The 21,157-nt window shown below is 39.7% G+C and overlaps 1 protein-coding gene across 3 annotated transcripts in view; it reads left to right on the forward strand.

The window, feature by feature from the left end:
• The window catches only part of BASP1 (brain abundant membrane attached signal protein 1), a 68,579-nt gene that overhangs the window by 35,338 nt on the left and 12,084 nt on the right, over nt 1-21,157 (forward strand). The window contains exon 2 of one of the 3 annotated variants that reach the window (XM_023738404.1): nt 18,136-18,216. The exons of 1 other annotated variant lie outside the window; for it this stretch is intronic. The gene's annotated coding sequence lies outside the window, so the exon portion shown is untranslated. Of the gene's footprint in view, nt 1-6,964; nt 7,242-18,135; nt 18,217-21,157 lie in introns of those variants that run through there. One more of the 3 variants, XM_023738405.1, reaches the window with a different exon arrangement.

Below are 21,157 nucleotides of genomic sequence, written 5' to 3' on the forward strand. Positions count from 1 at the left end.
TGAACGTTTTATCTTCAGAGAAGGCCAGGTGTGATATAATCTGAAGGGCATCCCAAGACCACCTGTTTGCTCAAGTGGAGCATTTAAGTATTATTTATTTTTGTAAATCCTTTCACATATGGGTATTATTATCCCCGTTTTACGCTTACGAAAAAACAGACTCAGAGGTTGGGTGACTCACTCTACACCACAGAAAGAGATGGAACCCTTGCTTTGGTTCCAGGTTTTTGTGGATTTAGTCAGTGGCATCACTAGGGTTGGCGTCACTCAGTGTGGTAACTCATGGTGTCACCTCCCCCCATGAACCTCCAAAGTAACGAATTGTTTTGTAAAATTTTTCTACATTGAATTGCAACATTATTAGTAACAGAGCAGAAGCCCTTTTTGATTTTTCTCCTTTTCCTTTAATTACTACTTCAGTTTCAGAAATTATTGATACAGGTTCACAAATACTAATTACCAAGATCGGTGACTATAAAAACACCCACAGCAAGGAAAACAACGGTGCGTGCTGTTGATAAACCACGTGATTTGAAGCGTCATTGTAATTGGATAATAATGACAGCTCTGTCTAGAGCATATTAGAAGATTCCAAAAGTATATTAGAATAGCGTTTTAGCCTTGTAGGTATGTGGATACATGTAAGCTGGGCTTACAAAAAAAATGTTTTTGTTATTAAAACTAACTACAGGGATAATTTAATAAAAATAATAAATTTTTGCTGGAACACCACAAAAATTTTATAGACAGTAATTTTAGTGTCACCCCCACTGACAGTGTCTCCCAGTGTTGTCCATACCCCTCAAATCCCTCTAGTGACACCACTGGATTTACTGCTGGTAGCACTGGGCCTTCCTGAGAGGTTAAGTAATTTGCCCATCTGGAGTTTTTTTTCCTTTTATTACTGAGTTTTTTTTTTAATTGTGAGAAATACATATACAACAAACCATTTGCCATTTCAGCATTCTTTGCACGTTCAGTGCAGTGACGTGAACTTATGTTCATCATGTTGTTTAACCATCACCCTTATTCCTTCCCAAATGTTTCCATCTTGTCCAGAGTTTGTGTTCTGGTAAGTGTTGCTTTGATGCTTCAACCTATCTTTTTACTCTCAGGCAGTCAGAATACACATGATAAGTGATTAGAGTAAAAAGAAAGACCGTTTTTGTTTCCCAATCTTAAAACATTCCCGTGACATTCTTCTTTTTTTAACTGATAATGGTGTTGCAAACCCAGAGGAGCCTGATTAATCTTTACAACATCCTTTAGACTTGAGTCAGTCACACTATCATTTGATAGTAACAACTGAGTCACTGCTTAAATAGGTTTATCTAAGACTCTAGAACAGAGGTGGACAGACTTTTATTTTTAAGGACCAGATAGTAAATATTAGGCTGTGCCAGCTATACAATTTCTGATGCAATTACTCAGCTCTGCTGTTGCAATGTGAAAGCATTCGTAGGGAATACATAAACAAATGGACAAGGTTGCATTCCAGTAAATCTCTATTTAAAAAAAAAAAAAAAACAAGCAGCTGGCCCAATTTGCCAACCCCTGCTCTAGGGGGAAAAATAGTGCTAAATTTTAGAATTTCTGACTAACCCTTCAAGTAAAATCATCCAACAAGATTATGAAAAAAGTCAATGGTTGCTATTCTTTTTTGTTTCTAGAATTGAAAATATTTTAACTAATTTCATTTTTAAAGTGACTTCTCTCTATAACGATCCTTTATAAACGTAATGACAGTTTTAGGGGCACTGCTGCAAAGAATAAAATCAGATTCCCCACTTTGTTCTCTGTTTTATCTTCTCCTAGGTAGAACTGATAGAATTCCAAGTTATCAAGGTCCTTCCCAATCCCTCAAAAATAATTCCTACCTTTTATTCCTGCCCCCTAAGTCATGGAGATCTTTGATTACCAAGCTGAGAATTTTGGGCAGCTTTGTTTGCCATGCTTGAGCACACTTTACACCTGTGGGGTTACAAATTGGATTCTGTGGATCTAGAAATAAAGCTTGGCTAATCACCTTAGTAGCTAATTTGCATATATTATGCTTGCCAATGAAGAGATCACGGGTACATTCTAGAGGCTTTATGGAACAGAAAGACTTTCCGACGTTAATTACTACAGCTGGTGATTTTTATTTGTGTTGTGCAGAAGAAACAGATATCAGATATATAGAGATCTTAGAAAAGCATTCTAAGTGGACTTTGCCTGTTGCTAGTTTTCTGATCAGATTGCAAATCACCATTTGTGTGCCAGTTGAGAGTTTTTTGGCCATTTGGACTGGACTGGATTTTCAAGGCAAAATACTGTTTACTCATAAAAAAAAAAAAAAACTAGGAGGACTTTAGCACTTTGTATGCAAATCAGTGGTAATGAGGATACATGAGCATAAGTAATTTGCAAGAGAATCATAAGCAAGTTCTCTGTTCTTTTTAGCTGTTGGTTTGAATTTATTTGTAACTGAAAAAACAATTGTGCTGAAATAATTGCAATTCAGACTTTGTGTTCACTTGAAAGTGCCCTTCCCCCAGCCCCCCAGACAGGCTGTATGCACTGTGGTGGTACAGAGGTGCCCCTGTAACAAATGAACCTTCTCCCTGCTGGGAACTTGTACTGGTTATTTGTTTGACCTATGGCTTTTCTCAGGCTACAGGGAATAAAATATTTCTCCTGGTGCAAAAGGTTCTGTTAATTTTAGAGTGACCTGGGGAGTTGGAAAGGTTTGGAGAATCTTCTGAACCTATAATTATCATCTATAGCAGTCACATTTCACTAATTCCAAGTAAAGGGTGACAGTTTTGCCCCACTTACAGGATGGTTCTGCATAGTTTTTTAGGAAATGCAGTTCTGTTACTTTCAAAGCTACATTATGAACAGGATAAGTTTGTGTGAATAAGTAAAGTGAGATGAATTAACAGAAATATTCAATTTGCAATCGGAACTTCATTATAGAGTGAAGTACTCAATGAACTTTTTTATTGTTGTGAAAATGGAGATAGCGCCACATTTATCAGCTCAACGTTTTTCACATATACGCTTCAGTGAGATTGATTACGTCAATCGTGTTGCACAACCCTCACCAACGTCCTTTGCCCAATCTTCCATCCCCACAAACAAAAACACAATGCTTCCCAAACAATAATAGCTTCCGTTCCCCCTCTCTCCCACCTTTGGTGATGACTATTAAACTCTGATCTCTATATATTTACTTATTCTATGTGCTTCATATGTGTGAGATTGTACAATATTTGTCCTTTTGTGATTGATTTATTTCCCGCAACGTAATGTTTTCAAGGCCCATCCCTGTTGTGGCAAGTATCAGGACTCCATTTCCTGAATTTTTGAGAAACCACGTTTATTCCTCAAATTTTAATTTGATAAGAATTGCAAATCCCATTTTTAGAGTCACTATATAGTGTGAATCCTTGTGACCTAGAAAAATGAACGTTTACGGTAAACTGTGCTTGGTACTGATCCCAAAGACATTTTAGGTTTCTGTTAGATAAGAGGCCAACATAAATGGAGAGACCAGATCTTAAACAGCACCGTTTACCTTGGACATCCTATTGCCATCGACACCAAAGGAAGTAACAAGGTTCTAATATTGATCTTTATCCTGGTAGTTGCCCCCACTTTTATTGGTGGTCTTAGGCAATTTCAGTTTACTGCTTGTTTTTAGTTTTCCAACTGACCGAAGGTAATTACTTTGATTTTTCTCATGTTACATGTTACCTTATTCTGACCAGCATCATTTTTATTAATTTATTTATATATTTTGGCCCATTGTTCAAAACATGTCAACAGTTTTGAACATGCAAATTTTTCTATATTGGTATTCATTGTATTTGTGTTAAATACATGTGAAATGTTAAAGGTGAAATTGCAGAAACCTTGTAGGCTCAGAGATGTGAGGGCCTAATGTTGGGGTCATGAAGCCAGGAGACGCTGTTCTAACAAAGATTCTCCTTCCCTTCGGTTCAACTTAACCTATTTTAGGTCCTTCCGTCTCATGCTAATAACAGAGTAAAATAATCTACCCACTTAATTCTAGAATAAATTCACCAGGTTTTCCCCCATGAAAACACATTGATGACTCATAACATACTATTACCTTCCAAGCTTTTATTAACTACTCTCCTTACCATCCACAAGTCTGATGGAATCTGTGATACCTGTGCCGATAGTGAGGTTGCTGTGTGTTTTGAAATCTCTTGCCCCACATTGGATGCCTAATGTCAATCAGGAAATGAAATTTGTAATCCACTGCCTGTGACTATGTTACAGGGTGTAGGAAGTTGTGGGAGTGTGGGGTTGGCGGTGGGTATGAGTAATAGAACACTCAGGCTCATCTGCACTAGGCTGAGTTTTGCCAGCTTGTGTAAATGAGATAAATATTCTTGTTTTAAATGCAACTTCACTATCACTTTCACCTTCTGTTTTAAATTGAGAATGTTTGCCTTTGACTTTCTTATTTAGTACATGCAGTCATTATGTACGCCTCTCCTCAAACCACATCTATTGCAACTTCAGAATTGCTTAAGACTCACGCTGTCACGGGTATATTCCATTTAGCAACGTCCTATAGACCAGAGTAGATTTATAGGCTGGGAACTCAAGACAACTACACGTAGTAGAAGTGGATTGAGTGTGTAGAATAGGCCACTAGGTCCACCAGATCTACCAGTCGGAAGGAATTGGTGCCTGGCTGAACCTTGAGGTGTCTATTAATGACATCTGAGGTTTAATGTAACCTGTCCTCTTATGTGTCTGATATCAGCACGAATTCCTTCCCTTGTCTTTTAGCACCCCACTTTTTAGTAGCTCCCACCTTGGTCCACATCTCAAGACAGTGCAAAAAATTGAAGGCCATCCCAAGGAGAGCCCAGAAAGATTTGAGTCCCTGCCTATGTATTTTTGACTCTGACTCTCACAAAATAAATTGACATTCTATTGTTAGAATTGTATAAGCCACACTGCCAGATTCGAGCCCCCAGGCTAGCCTTTGCTCTTTTACCTTTGACCCTTTTAAGAGGCAAGATTTTGTTGTGTTTGTAAATGATCTAGATTGGAAAAATCTATGGGAGATTCTCCCATTCCTTTTGACCCTTTTAAGAGGCAAGATTTTGTTTTGTTTGTAAATGATCTAGATTGGAAAGCTCTATGGGAGAGTCTCCCATTCCTTGTTTCTCATTGGCTGCTCTGGCTTTCCTGAAATGAATGAGCAATGGAGTTGGGTGCTCAATAAAACCTTATTAATTGTATGCATTATTACTGCACGCTTGTGGAAAGACTCAATTATGGACCTAAGGATACCATTCTAATCATTTATATTGCAATTGAAACGACTAAGGTCTGGGGAATTAAAAGTGGCTTGTTTAACATAAACAGCTAGTTAGTGACTATAGTGAGGCTTAAACTAAAGATGGAAAGATATTGTTGAAGGATTCAAGTTCACAAAAATCATGTACAGTGCTGTTAGCTCCTTTTCTGAGGACATTGATTTGGGTGAATTGTTACATGGCTTAAACATCCAAGAGGGACTCCATTGAACTATTAAATTGGTGCCTGATTCACAGTTATTGATATGTTGAGATGGTACTTAACACTGGATCAACAAGGTGATACCAACGTGATACTGGTATGGCTTGGAATGCAATGCCACCTTTCTAGTTTTCTTGACCTCCTTTCTCTGAGCCTATAGGAAAAAAATAGTCATAGTTGACTTCTTGTTTATAATGTTACAAGGTTCAGGGAGTTAGTTACCGTCGAATCGATTCCGACTCATGGTGACCCCATGTGTGCAGAGTAGAATTACTCCATTGGGTTTTCAAGGCTGTGACCTTTCGGAAGCAGATTGCCAGGCCTGTCTTCTGAGGCACCTTGGCTGGATTTGAACCACCAACCTTTCAGCTAGCGGTTGGGCACTTAACAATTATCGCCACCCAGCAACTCCTAGATTCGGGGAGGGTATGGGGTAATACTTCCCTTTAACTTGAGTTTGAGTATATTATTTAGTAGCTGTAGGTGGAAAGTAAAATATTGTTAGGGAAAAGGTTTACTGATATTTCCAATTTTAAAACTATTTCTGAACACCAAAGATATGAGCGCCAAAGATATGGTACCTAGTCCTTTGCCATAACCTCTCAATTTAATTTAAAGCACGTAAGATAGGAATAAAGGTTGGAATAGATGTCCTCTCTCTAACGGTCACCGTCGATCACACTTTAAGGCACATTCTCCCTTTCGATTTTCTCATTTTCCCTGGAAGCATTTTCCCACGTGTGCTTAGTCATTTGGTGTTCTTGGTTGGCATTCATCTTTCTGCAGTGTGGCTCATCTGTTCTTATTATTGTAAGATTTTGCCCATTTGGTAACGTTTACTTGCCCTTAACATATACGGATTATATAATGGATATTCCAGGTTTTAATCTTCAACTTAGATATTAAAGGAAAATAGTTATTCTTTTTATTATAATTGAGTCAACTTCCATTTGTTGGCCCGTGTTGAACGCAGTGATTTGTTCCACGTCTGTGCTACATAAGGAGTCTTGGCGGCATGTTACTGGTGCAGCTGTTAAGTGTTCAGCTGTTAACTGAAAGGTTGGCGGTTTGAACTCACCCAGCAGCTCCATGGGAGAAAGACCTGGTGATCTGCTCCCATAAAGATCACAGCCAGAAAACCCTAGGGGACAGTTCTACTCTGTCACATGGGGCCAGTATGGATCAAAATTGACTTGATGGCGTCTAACAACAACAATTATGCTAGTTAATTTTTAAATTGAAGATTACTTCCTATCACATCTTAACAGGGCTGAGTAGTAGTTTTAGGTAAAGGAAGGTAAACAGAAGTTTTTTGAACACCTACTGTGTATCATGAACCTGAACTATGAGCTTCTGCACAAGTATTTCATTTAATGCTGCTAACAACCCCCCCCCCCCCATTTTTTCTTTTATAGGTGAGGTTGAGTTTGCTGAGACTGACTTCCCTGTCCAAGTTCACACAGCTCCACTTGGCCTGCTGACTGCATTGCCCATATGCTTTCTCCCACAGAGTATAAATTGGATCAGGGGCTCAAAACTTGTTGGCAAGCCATCAAAGTTCCATTCGCACTAAAAGAGAAAAACCTGTTTTCTGAAACGTGAACTCTAATTACATAAAGTGGACGCTTCTGAAAACAGTATTGTCTCACAGGACAGGCTGTAAACGTTGAACAACAGTTGCAGCTTCATGTTATGTAAGAAGGAGTTTATTGAGCCCAATAACGGCAATGCTGTTTCCCCTGTCACTGACAGAAGTCGCTGGGATAAGAAGGGTCTGGCTAGGCATGGGGTGAGGGGTGTCTCTGCAGTTGATATAACTGCTGTGTGATCAGGAGCCTTGCTCTTCTAAGGAGGCTGTTTATGGCTAAACAATGGCCCTAAGGTGGAGGATAGTAGTAGGAGGGTTTTGGGGAGGGTAGTAGGGTGATACTGGCGGCAATTGATAACCGCAGAGTTTCTGGTAGGGAGAACAAAAATAAACTGATTGCTGTCGAGTCAACCCTGACTCATGGTGACCCCATGTGTGTCAGAGTAGAACTGTGCACCATAGGGTTTTCAGTGGCTGATTTTTCAGAAGCAGATCACAAAGCCTTTCTTCTGAGGTGCCTCTGGATGGACTTGAACCTACAACCTTTCAGTTAGCAGGCAAGTGCATTAACCGTTTGCAGAACTCCAAGCAGAGAGAATAAGCCCTTATAATTCAAATTTTTTGTAGCTCTAATAGCAAAAAGAAATTATAGGCAAATATCTCAATAGTTGATGAGATTTCATTGGGGCTGACACCCTCCTCTTCTGTCCACCCCCACCTCCAGGTTAGAACAAGCTAGGTTTTCTGCCATGCTTGTTTTTAGTTTTATAACCACCACTAATCACATTGATCTGTGGGATTTTCATGTGTAATAGTTTTTATAGATAATGCAGAAGTGTGAACTGACTCCATGTCTCCACAAACTTCTATGTATCTGTATTCCTCAGTGTTCCCTCAACCACCTGCTTTGGCTTTACCTGGTCACCTTTTTTTAAAAAATAGATTCCTAGGACTCACTCTAAAAACAAAACGAAACCAAACCTGTTGCCATCGAGTCCATTCCCACTCATAGCGACCTCATAGAACAGAGTAGAACCGCCCCGCAGGGTTTCCAAGGAGCTGCTGGTGGATTTGAACTGCTGACCTTTGGATTAGCAGCCAGGCTCTTAACCACTGTGCCACCAGGGCTTCAGGTCCCGCTCTAGACCTGCTAATTAATCTCTGGAAAGAGACCCTATCTGCGTTTTTAACAAGTTCCTCAGACGATTTCTCTATGCACGAATTTCATTACTGCACATTATACAGAGATGTAAACAGATTGGAAGCAAACAGAAGGAGCCCTGGTGGTGCAGTGGTTAAGCGCTCAGCTGCTAACCAAAAGGTTGGTGGTTCTAACCCAGCCAGCAGCTCCACAGGGGATCTGCTTCTATAAAGATTACAGCCTAGAAAACCCTGTGGGGCATCTGCTCTGTCACCAAGGGTCACTATGAGTCAAAATTGATTCGACAGCACCCAATAACAACAACGTAAATAAGAGAAGTTGAGTGACTTTGCTCCAAGTCACAGCATGAGTGAGGGGCAAATTGGTATCGAGTTATAGTTGGTTCTATTAGAATTCATTCCCATTCATTCACTCAATGAAAAAATACGCATTGAGTTTTTACAGTGTGCCAGGTCTGGGGATGAAAGACCTAGTCTTTCTTCTCTAGGAGTTCCACAGTTAGAAGGAATACTCTCCAGAGTTGGTTTTAAATCTCAAAACATTCTGGGATTCAAGCCTTCAGTGCTTCCTCATTGCTGAGTGTCTCATTAGTTAGTCAAGAAGCTTGAATGTGAAGAAGGTAAAAGTATGGTGGACGGGGAGGAGAGGGAGTGCTAGCGTGGACAGCTTGGGGTGGAGTGTTTGGTTGAGAAATTTGAGAAGATAAATTTGCATTTTGAAGGATGTGTTGGATTACAAATGGTGTTAAATGTTACCCTTGTTGTTTGAGGAGTACCTGTGTAGTGCGTAGTGCAAGCAGTTAATGTGCTTAGCTGCTAACCAAAAGGTTGGAGGTTCGAGTTCACCCAGAGGTGCCTCAGAAGAAAGACTTGGCAATCTACTTCCAAAACATCAGCCATTGAAAACGCTAGAGAGCACAGTTCTACTCTGGCACACATGGGGTTGCTATGAATCGGGATCGACTTTATGGCAACTGGTTTCTTGTTGTTCGAACTCAACATTGCAGTAGACTCTTGAAGATAGACACTTCACGTACTATTCACCTGTGAATTTAGCACATTATTCCATTAAGTCAGCAAACGTTTATTGAACCCTGCTTGTGCTTACATGGCACCAAGAAAAACCCAGATTCTTCGTTTAATAAATCAAGGACATGTGCAATGAATTTTAGAATGATTTTCTTTGAAAATTATTAAAATATGAAATAGCTTTTAGACTAGAAATACTACATTTGCTGTTGGTGCTAGAAAAAAATGACACATTAAAATGTCAATATGTAGCAACCTTAGGTGGTTATTCAGAAAATGTGAACTAGCCCTTCATGCTTGGACATAGAAATTACCAGAAATAAAATTGCAGTTATTTCCGATGTAGGTGGACCTCTCCTCTTCTCCTTGGCCACGAGCCTGTCTTTGTCGGTGTCTTTGTTAGGTGGCCTACACTGAGCGAGCTGCTTAGGGCTCCAAAGCCCATCATGGTCTGTCTGGTCCATTAATAAGCAGCAAAAACATCTCAATTGCTTTGAGTTTTTTCCCCATGCTTTACTTTGAATTCCGTTCTGAGAGTTCTAAATTAGCTGTGGTGATAGGATATATTAGCTTCCTGGGTCTGTGGAAGAGGAGTAGTTCAGAAATGATCTCAGCAGCTTCCATTTGCTGGTTGTGGTTCACTTACTAGCTTTATTGACGAAAAGAGCAGGTGATTCACGTAAGTCATATATTAGGATGCTGCAACCAGGGCTTTTGAAAGGACCACCCATTAAGTGCAAATAAAGAATGATGTGAACGCACAACTGACTCTAAAAGCATGCTAGACTATTGATGAGAATGAATAATACATGTTTTCTGATGATGTTTGCTGCATGTGGCAGGAAACTTTTAAAAGAAAAAAAAACCCTGTATAATGTGTATATTCAGTCAACCGTTGCATTCAAAGACAAGCTGAGTTATCATCTGCCAGCTCTACAGCAGCATCTCTACAGCAGAGTTTTATGCTTAAAACTTACAAAAATCAATTAGGAGCTACACTTTGAAAAATTGGCCTCTATGATATGCATGAGGAGCCCTGGTGTTGCAGTGGTTAAAGTGCTCGGCTGCTAACCAAAAGGGTGATGGTTCAAACCCACCAGCGGCTCCACAGGAGAGAAAGATGTGGCAGCCTGCTTCCGTAATGATTATACCCTAGGAAACCATATGGGTCAGTTCTACCCTGACCTATAGGGTCACTATGATTCAGAATCGATTTGATAGCAGCAGGTAGGTTTTTTTTTATGATATCCATATAGTAAAGTCTCCCCAGTATCATTGCATTGATTTCTGCATTCTCATCTTTAATTATATGATGGGCCCTAATGGCAGAGAATTTGTCATTGTGGAGGATGCCTGGGGCTTGGCCATGTCTCATTTAATGGAATGGAAATTTCACTTATACTTTAGCACAGTTATTTTTTTCTGCTGTTAAGTGAAAGCTGGGTTTATATAACTCGATCAGTAGTCATGGTTGTATTGACTCATCTTAGAAGTTTATAATTGGAAAATTGCATTGTTGCACAGCAAGTCTGTAACGTCATAGCAGTGCACAGCAAGTCTGTAACACTGTTGTGGTGTCTAGCAAGTCTGTAACGCTGTGGTGTATAAGTCTGTAACCTTGTTGCAGTGTGTAGTAAGTCTGTAAAGTCTGACATTGTTGCACTATATAGTAAGTCTAACATTTAGCAAGTACCCATCATGCATTACCAGCCATAAAACATCTTTCTCATCTAATACATGTTGGAAGGCTTTAAGTCAATATTCACGGGAGGTCAGCTCTATTTTACTGCCAGGACTTCCAACATAATACAACAGAGTAGAAAAAGATTCAAGAAGGATGATGGAGATACACGATCAAAGATGGATGGTTTTGGCTAAAGGTTAAGACCAGATTTTATAATAAGGACAGAATAAGGATAAAAAAGGAGTTTTCTAATATTTACATTGAGAATATATGTGTAGATAACAACATATCTAAGAAGCTCATACAAAGTTTCATAATGCAATAAACCTATTTGCTTTACTTTTGCACATCAAGTTATTTCACCATAAGACCTCTCTAGGTTTAGTGGTAACTGTGCTAGTCCTTTAGTATTGTAGTTGGTGAAATACCTGTCATTTTCCTCTCAGTATTTAAGAAATCCAAAGTGTTGTAATATGAAAGAACTGAGAAGTTAAATGACTGGACAAATAGAAACCTAAAATACTGACAGATAAATGACCATTTCAAACATACATGCTCTAACATTCACTATAGAGAGATCTTATTAGGGTCTTTACACTGGTACTTTGCTCTGGAATAGCTCAGATTGGACTGTATTCAGTTAAAGGAGAGCGCCGTCGAATCAGGGAATAGTCCTTGGATTTAGAATTTTATCTTTCTCCTTTCCCTTCCTCCCCCATCTAAATAGAAAGTATCCCTCTTCCCCAAGCTTAATCTTGACCTACTTTTCTGAGTCTTCCAGAACCTTGTTCTGTTGATTATTTCTCCCTTGTCTTTCCACTTTAGTTCTTTCTTTATTCTTTGTCTTATCCCTTTTTCTCATATATATTCTCAGTTCTCCCAAATCCTCATAAACAAATGAATTAAACACAGTCTTACCAGGGTCTTGCAAGTTCCTGTCTTGGCCTTTAACCTCACTTTACCAGCACTCTTCCATGCTGACCCTTGTGAATACCTGGCTCTTCTGGTTCCTCATAGGCTCTGTGAGCCCCTCCAAAGAGGCAAGTGTCTTCACCCCTCTACCTAAGTCCCTCCAGAGTCAGCAGTGACAGCTCATCACCAGATCAAATTGCACAGTCTCTTCTTATCTGTCTTAGCCTTTTTGTATATGACTCTGCTTCCTAAAGTTCTCTCTTCTTTTACTGATGATCGGCGCTTCAGATACTATTCACCAATGAATTTAGCACATTGTTTCACTAATTCAGCAGACATTTGTTGAATCCCTATTCGTGTTCATTTTGATTTCTGATATATAATTTTTTTCCTTTCTAACTACTTTAAAAGCTACTTTCTGTTCTCTACTGTCTAAATATAGACATTCTCCCTTTTAGGTAACCTCTATGGATTTGTATTTCACTATCCACTTACTCCAAGTCAGTGAGAATCCTTACCCACTCCTAAATTGTGAAGAGGGTTTTCTTACAATCTTAACTGGACATGTTTTATTTGTTCGCTGTCCCATAAATGCTCTGCTTCTCTGTCTTCATCTGTAGAAAGTTTATCCATCCTTCAAGGAAGCTTATCATGATGGTTCAGAGACCTCACTCAAGAGTCGAGTGCCTGGGTTCAAATCATGTCTTCCCAAGCTACTAGTGATATGATCTTGAGTATGTTACTTACCTCCTATGAAATTTAGTGTCCTTGTAGTCAAGTGGGGAAAGTAATAATTCCCTCCTCGTAGGGGTGTTGAGGCAGTTAATGGGATCATATGTGTAAAGATCAACTATTAAAAGTCTTAGACATGGTAAATACTATATATGTAAGTACTCTTGATGTTTCTGCTAGCTTCTCTATAAAACCTTTCCCAAGCCAATAGAAGGTCATTGCTTCTGGTGAAACTCTATTATTTCTCACTCTTGTGACACTTGCCTGCTAGACGACTGTTGTTGCTGATAGGTGCCAAGTTGATTTCGACTCATAGCGACCCCATGTGACAGAGTAGAACTGCTCCATGGTGTTTTCTAGGCTGAAATCTTTATGGGAACAGATTGTCAGATCTTTCTCCCATGGAGCCATGCTGGATGGGTTTGAACTGCCAACCTTTTGGTTAAGAGCCGAGTGCTTAACTGTTGCACCACACGATAGTGTGCTTTTTGCACACTTATGTGTCCTGACTTACACTTAGTTGCTGTTGTTAGTTGCCGTTGTGTTGGCTCTGCCTCGTGGCAACCTTTTGTATCAGAAAACTGTACATTTAGCCTGGTTCCACTTGGTGCACACTTCAGAAAAGATTCTTTTCCACTAAGGTCCAGTCTGTTTTTCTAGAGTAACTTGTGAACACTGGATATTCTTAGGCTTCTCTGCAGGTGGACTTTTGATCAGAGATCCCCAAAGACACTTTGAGGGTGATTCTGTAGGGTCTTTCATAAAGTAGAAAAAAGGGGAGTCACTTGGAATTAATCCTGTTTTACTGGGGTTGTCTGGTTACGCCCCCAAAGAAGGGATAATCAGGAGGACTTTCTGACTTGGTAGGACAACTCATCTTAACACCTCTTTGGGAAAATTGGGTTGTAGAAGTATGTGTGTGTGTATGTACTTTTTCCACATACTTCTTGCACATTTTTACAGTAAAACAGAGTACTGAAATTTTTGTTGTGACAGGGGAACAAATTGTCTTGAAAATGTTTCCTCTAAATTTTTATTCATGATATTTAACAGGTTTAGGTTTGCCTTAGAAACTTAGACGTGAGCTGACAACTCTTACTGTAGTTCTCTCTCCCCAGAGAACACTTCCAGCCTCTAAATGTTGATAATGTTTGAATTGCTGAATAGAAGCTTTGACTGAGTCAGACACTGATAGCAGTAGCTCCAGCAATGGAAATCATCACCAGGCATTGATGAAACCTGATGGCCAATCATAGGAAAAGACCTGTGCCAGAGTGCGTACTGGTAGGAATGCCAAGAATACACATAGGCTACGTTATCTTTTAGTCCATGTTCCCCTACTGTTTTTGAGAATACTAGTTTTGTCCATTTGAAAGAAAAAGGCCAGTCATTTCTGGAAAATGCGACGTTGTTGGATATAACCAAATGTTGTAGGCTGCTCTCTTTTTATTCTTACTGGAAACCCTTTTTGAAGGTAGTTGCGCCTCTCCATTCTCTGTAATAAAGGTGATTTTTTCTCTTTTAGTCCAACGTTTGCTTCAGCTGGGTTTAATCAATAATTTGGATTTTTCTGGCCTGAGTAATTATAAGCCCAGCTTGTCTGGTGTTGAGTTTGCCTGCAGATGTGACTCATGAGTCAGTTGTAACTACATATGTTACTTTAAAAAAACAACTCAACAGTGGATTGCCTGGTATATTCCTGTTTAACATTTGCAGCCCTGGATTGATGAAAGCAAGAGCCCCCCCAATACATTCTTGTCTGTTATACTTACTGTAGCGTGCACAGGCCAAGTTTAATAGCATAATTTTGAATTTTGTGTCATTGTGTTGTGATCTTGGCTGATTGCTATCCGAGTAGATGCTGCCGACTTTTTGATATATCCTGCTTTTTTTCTTTCCAACATTAGTAAATGGTAGTTTAGTTGAAATAAGAGATCTAAGAGGAATCAAGCTTTTCAATTTACTGAGTATCTACTAACTGATTGGTAAGTGAACAGAACTGGATCCCTCTTCTTAATATTTTTATAGTCCAGAAGGGCTGGTGATACATACATAACCAGTTGCTTTCGAATTGATTCTGACTCATGGTGACCCATATGTGTCCAAGTAGAACTGTGCTCCATATGGTTTTCAATGGCTGGTTTTTTGGGAGTAGATTGCCAGGGCTTTCTTCCAAGACACCTCTGGGTAGACGCAAACATCCAGCCTTTTGGTTAGCAGCTGAGTGTGTTAATTGTTTACACCACCCAAGGACTCTGACACATATATGGTAAACAGTAATGAGAAGTGGAATGGCGTAAGAGTGATACAAGAGGGTTCTGCAAAGGATACAAGTTCTTGTTATTTCCTGTGAGTTTAGATTTCCCAAGCAGATTGTGAACTTGAGGAACCATAGTTTTCTATTTTAGAGCCCAGCACTTTACTGGGCTTATGCTGAAATAGTGATGGCAGGAAGCCTGTTGTCGTTGTTGTTAGGTGCCATTGAGTCGATTTTCTACGCATAGTGACCCCATGTGATAGAGTTGAACTGCCCCATAGGGTTTCCTAGGCTGTAATCTTTACGGAAGCAGATCGCCAGGTCTTTCTCCTGCAGAACTGCTAGGTGGGTTTGAACTGCCAGCATTTCACTTAGCAACCAAGTGCTTAACCATTGCACCAGCGGGGCTCCTTGCAGGAAGCATAAGACATTGCAGTTGAGGAAAATGAGGACTTGAGGTCTAGGACCACAGTTCCTAGGGCTAAGCTGGGAGAGGTAGACTTTGGGAAAGAGGAGAACAGTATTAGAATACCGGAAGGGGTCTCCCTATCATAGCTGCAGCTCCCAAGTTTGTAATTTTTTTTTTTTTTTTAAGCTGTCTGCAGTGGTCTACTCTGGCTTCTGCATTATAGAAGGAGCTCCTTTAACCACCCAGATAGTTTAGCTTTAACCGAAAAGCTTGGGTTGGGAAAGAACTGAAAAGATCTTAGATACTCTGCCGCTCTTCCACTTTAGTCAAGAAACCCTCCAGTCTAATCTACAGGCTGAAAGTGCACAGTAGCTGAAAACCTGCAAAAGCTTTTCTAGCATCTTCCAGCATCTTCCAGCTGCACATCCCATCTTCCCTGTTGAAAATAAAGATGAAAGAATGTTTGCTTAAGTGCAGGCTAATAAGACATCTCTTCTACTGGAAAACACAAGCAAAAAGCCACTTAAACCACTTAAAATCCACTTAATTTTTATTCTTAAAAAAAATCTGCATTGATAGAAGTTATTAATTGCTTTATTGTTTCCTACCAAGCCTTCCAAATTGTAAGTTCCAGGTTACAATGATTGAATAATACCTCATATTTTATTTTTTTCAAAGCATTACTTCTTAAATTGTTTGAAGTGTTACATTTCCAGTACATGAAGAGAGACCTAATTTTGTGTTTTCCTGCTGGTAAATGGAGTACCATTTTGTTCTTGTACTGAAACGATTAATTGCCTCCCAAAATACCAGAGAATTCCATGTGCCAAAAAGGACATTCACCTGGTGATATTTTATAAACATAAACGGTGATGGTGAATGCACTTTGCCCAGATTAAGAACATAATTTTGCTTAAAATGAGGACAAACACGACAGTATGTGATTGCTGGGTTAGGCTTGAGTTTTGTACCTGAATTGGAATCCCTGCTCAGCAGGTTACTTGCTAGAGGATTTCGGACAAGTTCCTCTTTCCCCATCTTTCAATAATACCTGTGGTGTGAGTATTCTGTGAGATCATGTGTGAAGTTCCTGCCATATAGGATAGATGCTTCAGGTTGTCTAGGCTAGTGTTGTATTTTTCGTTAATCAAGAGCAGTGACCCACGTCCAGGCATGCATTATACTACATATCTTGTTTGTATATTATCTCGTTTAATCCTTGCAGTAATGCCAGGAGACACCCCAGAGTGACAGTCACATATTTAACTTTGTCAGGGAATGATTCATTACTAACATCCTTGTAAGACACATGTATTTCCTTCTGATTCTAAGATGGAAACAATCAAAAGGAGGTCCTGATCACAAAGCAATCAAAGCAGAAACCAGACTCCAGTTTCCGACACACACTACTTGCTACATATTCATTTTAGTTTTGCTGTAGACTTGCTGACATCTTCTCCCAGGAAACCTGTTTGATGCCATCTGCTATAGATTGAATTGTGTCCCACCAAAATATGTGTCATCTTAGCTAGGCCATGATTCTCAGTATTATGTAATTATCCTCCATTTTGCGATCTAATGTAATCGTCCTCTGTGTTGCAAATCCTAACCTCTATGATGTTAGTGAAGCAGGATTAAAGGCAGTTACGTTAATTAGGCAGGACACAATCTACAGGATTAGGTTGTATCTGGAGTTGATTTCTTTTGATATATAAAAGAGATTAAACAAATAAGCAGAGATCAAAGGACCTCACTACCACCAAGGAAGAAGAGCTGGGTGCGGAACGTGTCCTTTGGACCCAAGGTTCCTACACTGAGAAACCTCTAGACCCAGGGAAAGACTGATGCCAAGACACATGGAGATCTCCAAGGAACACTGGTCCTACAGTTGTTGAAAGGAGATAAGGACCTTACCCCAGTGCTGACAGAGAGAGAAGGCCTTCCCCTAGAGCTAGAGCCCTGATTTTGGTCTTCTAGCCTTCTAAACTGCTAGAGAATAAATTTCTGTCTGCTAAAAAACCAAGCACTTGAGGTATGTCTGTTAAACCTGCACTAGATAACTAAGACACTATCCTTAATACTGCTGTTCTGTTGGTTCTAGATGAAATAGCAGGGTTGGTTGGCTATTAATTAATCTGCTGTTGTATTTCAAGATAGAAACTTGGCAGTGGATAGGACCTTTGTATAATTCAAACTGCCCAATATAGAAAGTGCCTAGAGTTTTTTAGTGCAGAGAAAGAAGACATAAATAAGAACAGCATGTGAAATAGTGAATAGGGTAACTTTCAGATCATATGGAGAAATTAGATACCAATTATTTTTATGTTTTGTTTTACTCATCATATAATATTTGCCAGTGATTTTTCATTAAGTCACGGAACTGGGTTGTCCATTCATTGACAGCAATATAAATGTACAAACATGCTAATGAGAAATAGAACTGGGAGGTGTCATGGAGTACGTAGTAATTAAAGGAAGAATACAATGCTTGCCATCCCCATGTTTTTAGGGTAGTTAATTCCTGGAAACTGTGTCATTATGGAAGACTGCATTTTCTGAATAGGGTCAATGTTATAACTTGGATTTGCAATTTTTTTATCCAAAGTCATGGGCAACACTGAGTAATGGATATAACCAACAAAGTGTTATCAAAATGAAGAATCAACAGTTACAAATATTGATCCTCTGAATATCAAAACATCTAAAGCTCGATAAGTGGGCGGGGATAAACATGAACATTTAATTAACAATAATGTTGCTTGCTACCAAGTTGCAAAAGGGCTCTTGAAAGTTACTTGGTTATTTGGATGACCCAGGTCTCCAGAGGAACTCTTCCAGGAAGCCCGTTGACGACACTGTTACTAAGACCTGCCTCAAAGGACCAGAGTCTTTTTCAAGTAGGTGCTGACAATGCTGTTGTTGTTTCTCCTACTCAGAACTCTTTTGGATCCAAAAGTTCTTCCTTTCTCCCTCACCTATACCTTACCAGACTATTGAATCATGGTTGGTTTAAAGGACTAAAGAAAGGAAATAATGATAGTTCATAGTGGCCTCACATTTCATTGGAAAACCATAGAAACCATAATGATTACAGTGTTCACTGGGCATTGTCCTGCTGTGTAGGGCTGTGTCTTGGGACATTCTTGGTGGAATCCAAAGGAATGTAAAGGCAATGTGGACAGGATGTAGGATGTTTTCTCACCTGGTACCAGCAATAGAATTTCAGAACCTCAGTCAACATAGAACTGCCTTTAGTGGAGGACATGATGAGAGTGTTCTTTTAATCCCAAGGATGATGGGGTCAGCTCAGTGGCCCACCCACCAGAGCAATTGGTAGCCGCCAACCTGGGCTCCTTTGGTAACCTTGGAGGACACAGGCAATCATTTCAATGGGCTTCCTGAGTCCTCACACCATCGCTTTCACTATGGTGCAGAATGGGGTCAGGGTTTTAATCTTGTACTTCTGCATACTCTCACTCTCGTGCTACTTCTGAAGAGGTCCTGTTACAGAAACTTATGGAATAGAACATTTGGCTTCAGTTTCCATAAGTTAAAAATGCAGAAACAGATTGGGTCCAGCGGAGGAGTAGATTTCAAGAAGATGAGCAGCAGCACAGAGAAAGTGAAGAGAGACTTTATTAAAAATGAGAAGCCTTCTCTCTCTCTCTGTCTCTCTCCTTTTGATCTCTCTTTTATGTAGGGGTAATGAATCTTTGGCCTTCTTGTGTTTAAAGTCACCATGACCTCTAGTTGATATTCCCAAAGCAAAACTGTTGGCATTAAAAACTAGAACTGCTCTGAAACGCTTTCCCAACTTAAAACTCCAAACAAAATCTTCTAAAATATTGCATTCCAATAGGTCAGTGAAAATGGTGATGTGTTCCAGTTTTTGTTTTGTGTGACTTTTCCATTACAGTGAATGTCAAAAGAAATTGTCCCTTCATTTTGAAATAAAGCAATTCATGACAGATTTCTTAGTTAAGACTGTTTAACCAGATTCTGAACATATAAGAGAGTCCAGGAAATGGTATTGGCTTTTATGAACAAATTAAGAAAAATTTTGTTTTCCCTGAAAGAAATGCTCCATACTAATAAACTTAACTGAAAAACAAACAGAAAAATATTCCTCTGAAAATAAGTGCTGTAACAGATTGGTGATAACAGCGTTTATGTGTTGAGCCCCTCAAATTTGTTGAAGGTAAAAGGAGTAAGTTAAATCCTTCAACTGTGGCAAAATTTAGACCATTTTTTTGGTACCAAACAATCTTAACATGTATTCTGTCTCAGGAATTTAATCCACTTTCTTCATAAAATTCAAGATACCTGTACTTTATCTTTTTTCTGAGGTTAACCTACACATAAATAAAATTGCCCTGTTTATTTTAAACATCTCTTGCCAGCTCTTGAGGGCAAAGGAGTCTGCGATGAGGAACTTAAGAACATGTTAGCATTTATTGAGGCGGAAGTGAATTTTGCCTAGAACGTAACTGCTTTTACTCGCCAGTAGCAAGTGGGAGGAAGCAGATTTCTGGCAGAGAAAATACCCTGGGTGGGAGGATACACATGGCTCAGTTCTCACTAATAGAGTCCCTGGGAAACAGCACTATCTTGCTTTAGAAAATAGGCAGGTTCTCCCTTTGCAACGAGCTCGTGCTGGAGTCCAGGTGGCACGGTGGTTAAGAGCTCAGCTGCTAACCAAAAGGTCGGCGGTTCAAATCCACCAGCTCCTTGGAAACCCTATGAGGCCGTTCTACTCTGTCCTGTACGGTTGGAATCAACTCGACAGCAATGGATTTGGTGTTTGTTTTTTTGTGTGTTCCTGCAGGATTTGAAAATCCTGTCTGCAATATCAACTACTTCCGGATGAGGCAGCGGAGACGGTGGCAAGAAAATAATCTCCACATTTATATGAGTTCACTTATGGTTTATAAATGGATTTGCTATGTAGGGGACACATTACTTAATTAGTTTTAGATTACTGAGTACTGAGCTTATATATTTAAATGGCACTTACTTGATATAGAGTGGGGGAGAGTTTTAGTTTAGCTTTACAGGCTTGGCAATTGTTCTAACATCACTATATTTCTATTTAAGAAGCCCTGATAGTGCAGTGGTTAAGCACTTGACCGCCAACAGAAAGGCTGGCGGTTTGAACCCACCCAGCAGCTCTGTGAGAGAAGAGACGTGGTGATCTGCCCCCATAAAGATTACAGCCTAGAAAACTCTGTGTGACAGATCTACTCTGTCACATGGAGTCACTGTGAGTTGAAACTGATTTGACAGCACCTAACAACAACAACGTATTTCTATTTAAATTAGCATGTCTTATATATACATATATATATACACACACACACATATATATATATATATATATATATATAGTTAGATGCCATCCAGTAGGTTCTGACTCATCGCAACTCTGTACAACAGAAGAAAACACTGCCTGGTCCTGTGCCATCCTCACAATCATTGCTGTGTTTGAATGTTTGAGCCCATTGTTGCAGCCACTATGTCAATCCATCTCCTTTAGGGTCTTCCTCTTTTTTGCTGACCCTCTACTTTACCAAGCATGTTGTCCTTCTCCAGGGACTGGTCCCTCCTGATAACATGTTCAAAAGTACAGGAGATGAAGTCTGTTCACCCTTGCTTCTAAGGAGCATTCTGGCTGTCCTTTTTCCGAGAGAGATTTGTTCATTCTTTTGGCAGTCCATAGTATATTCAGTATTCTTCGCCAACACTATAATTCCAAGGTGCCAGTTCTTCTTTGGTCTTCTTATTCAGGGAATTGAAACTACCATGGCTTAGGTCCGGTGCACCTTAGTCCTCAGAGTGAGA

This window comes from Trichechus manatus, unplaced genomic scaffold (assembly GCF_000243295.1).
Source record: "Trichechus manatus latirostris isolate Lorelei unplaced genomic scaffold, TriManLat1.0 scaffold00116, whole genome shotgun sequence".
Lineage (NCBI taxonomy): Eukaryota > Metazoa > Chordata > Mammalia > Sirenia > Trichechidae > Trichechus > Trichechus manatus.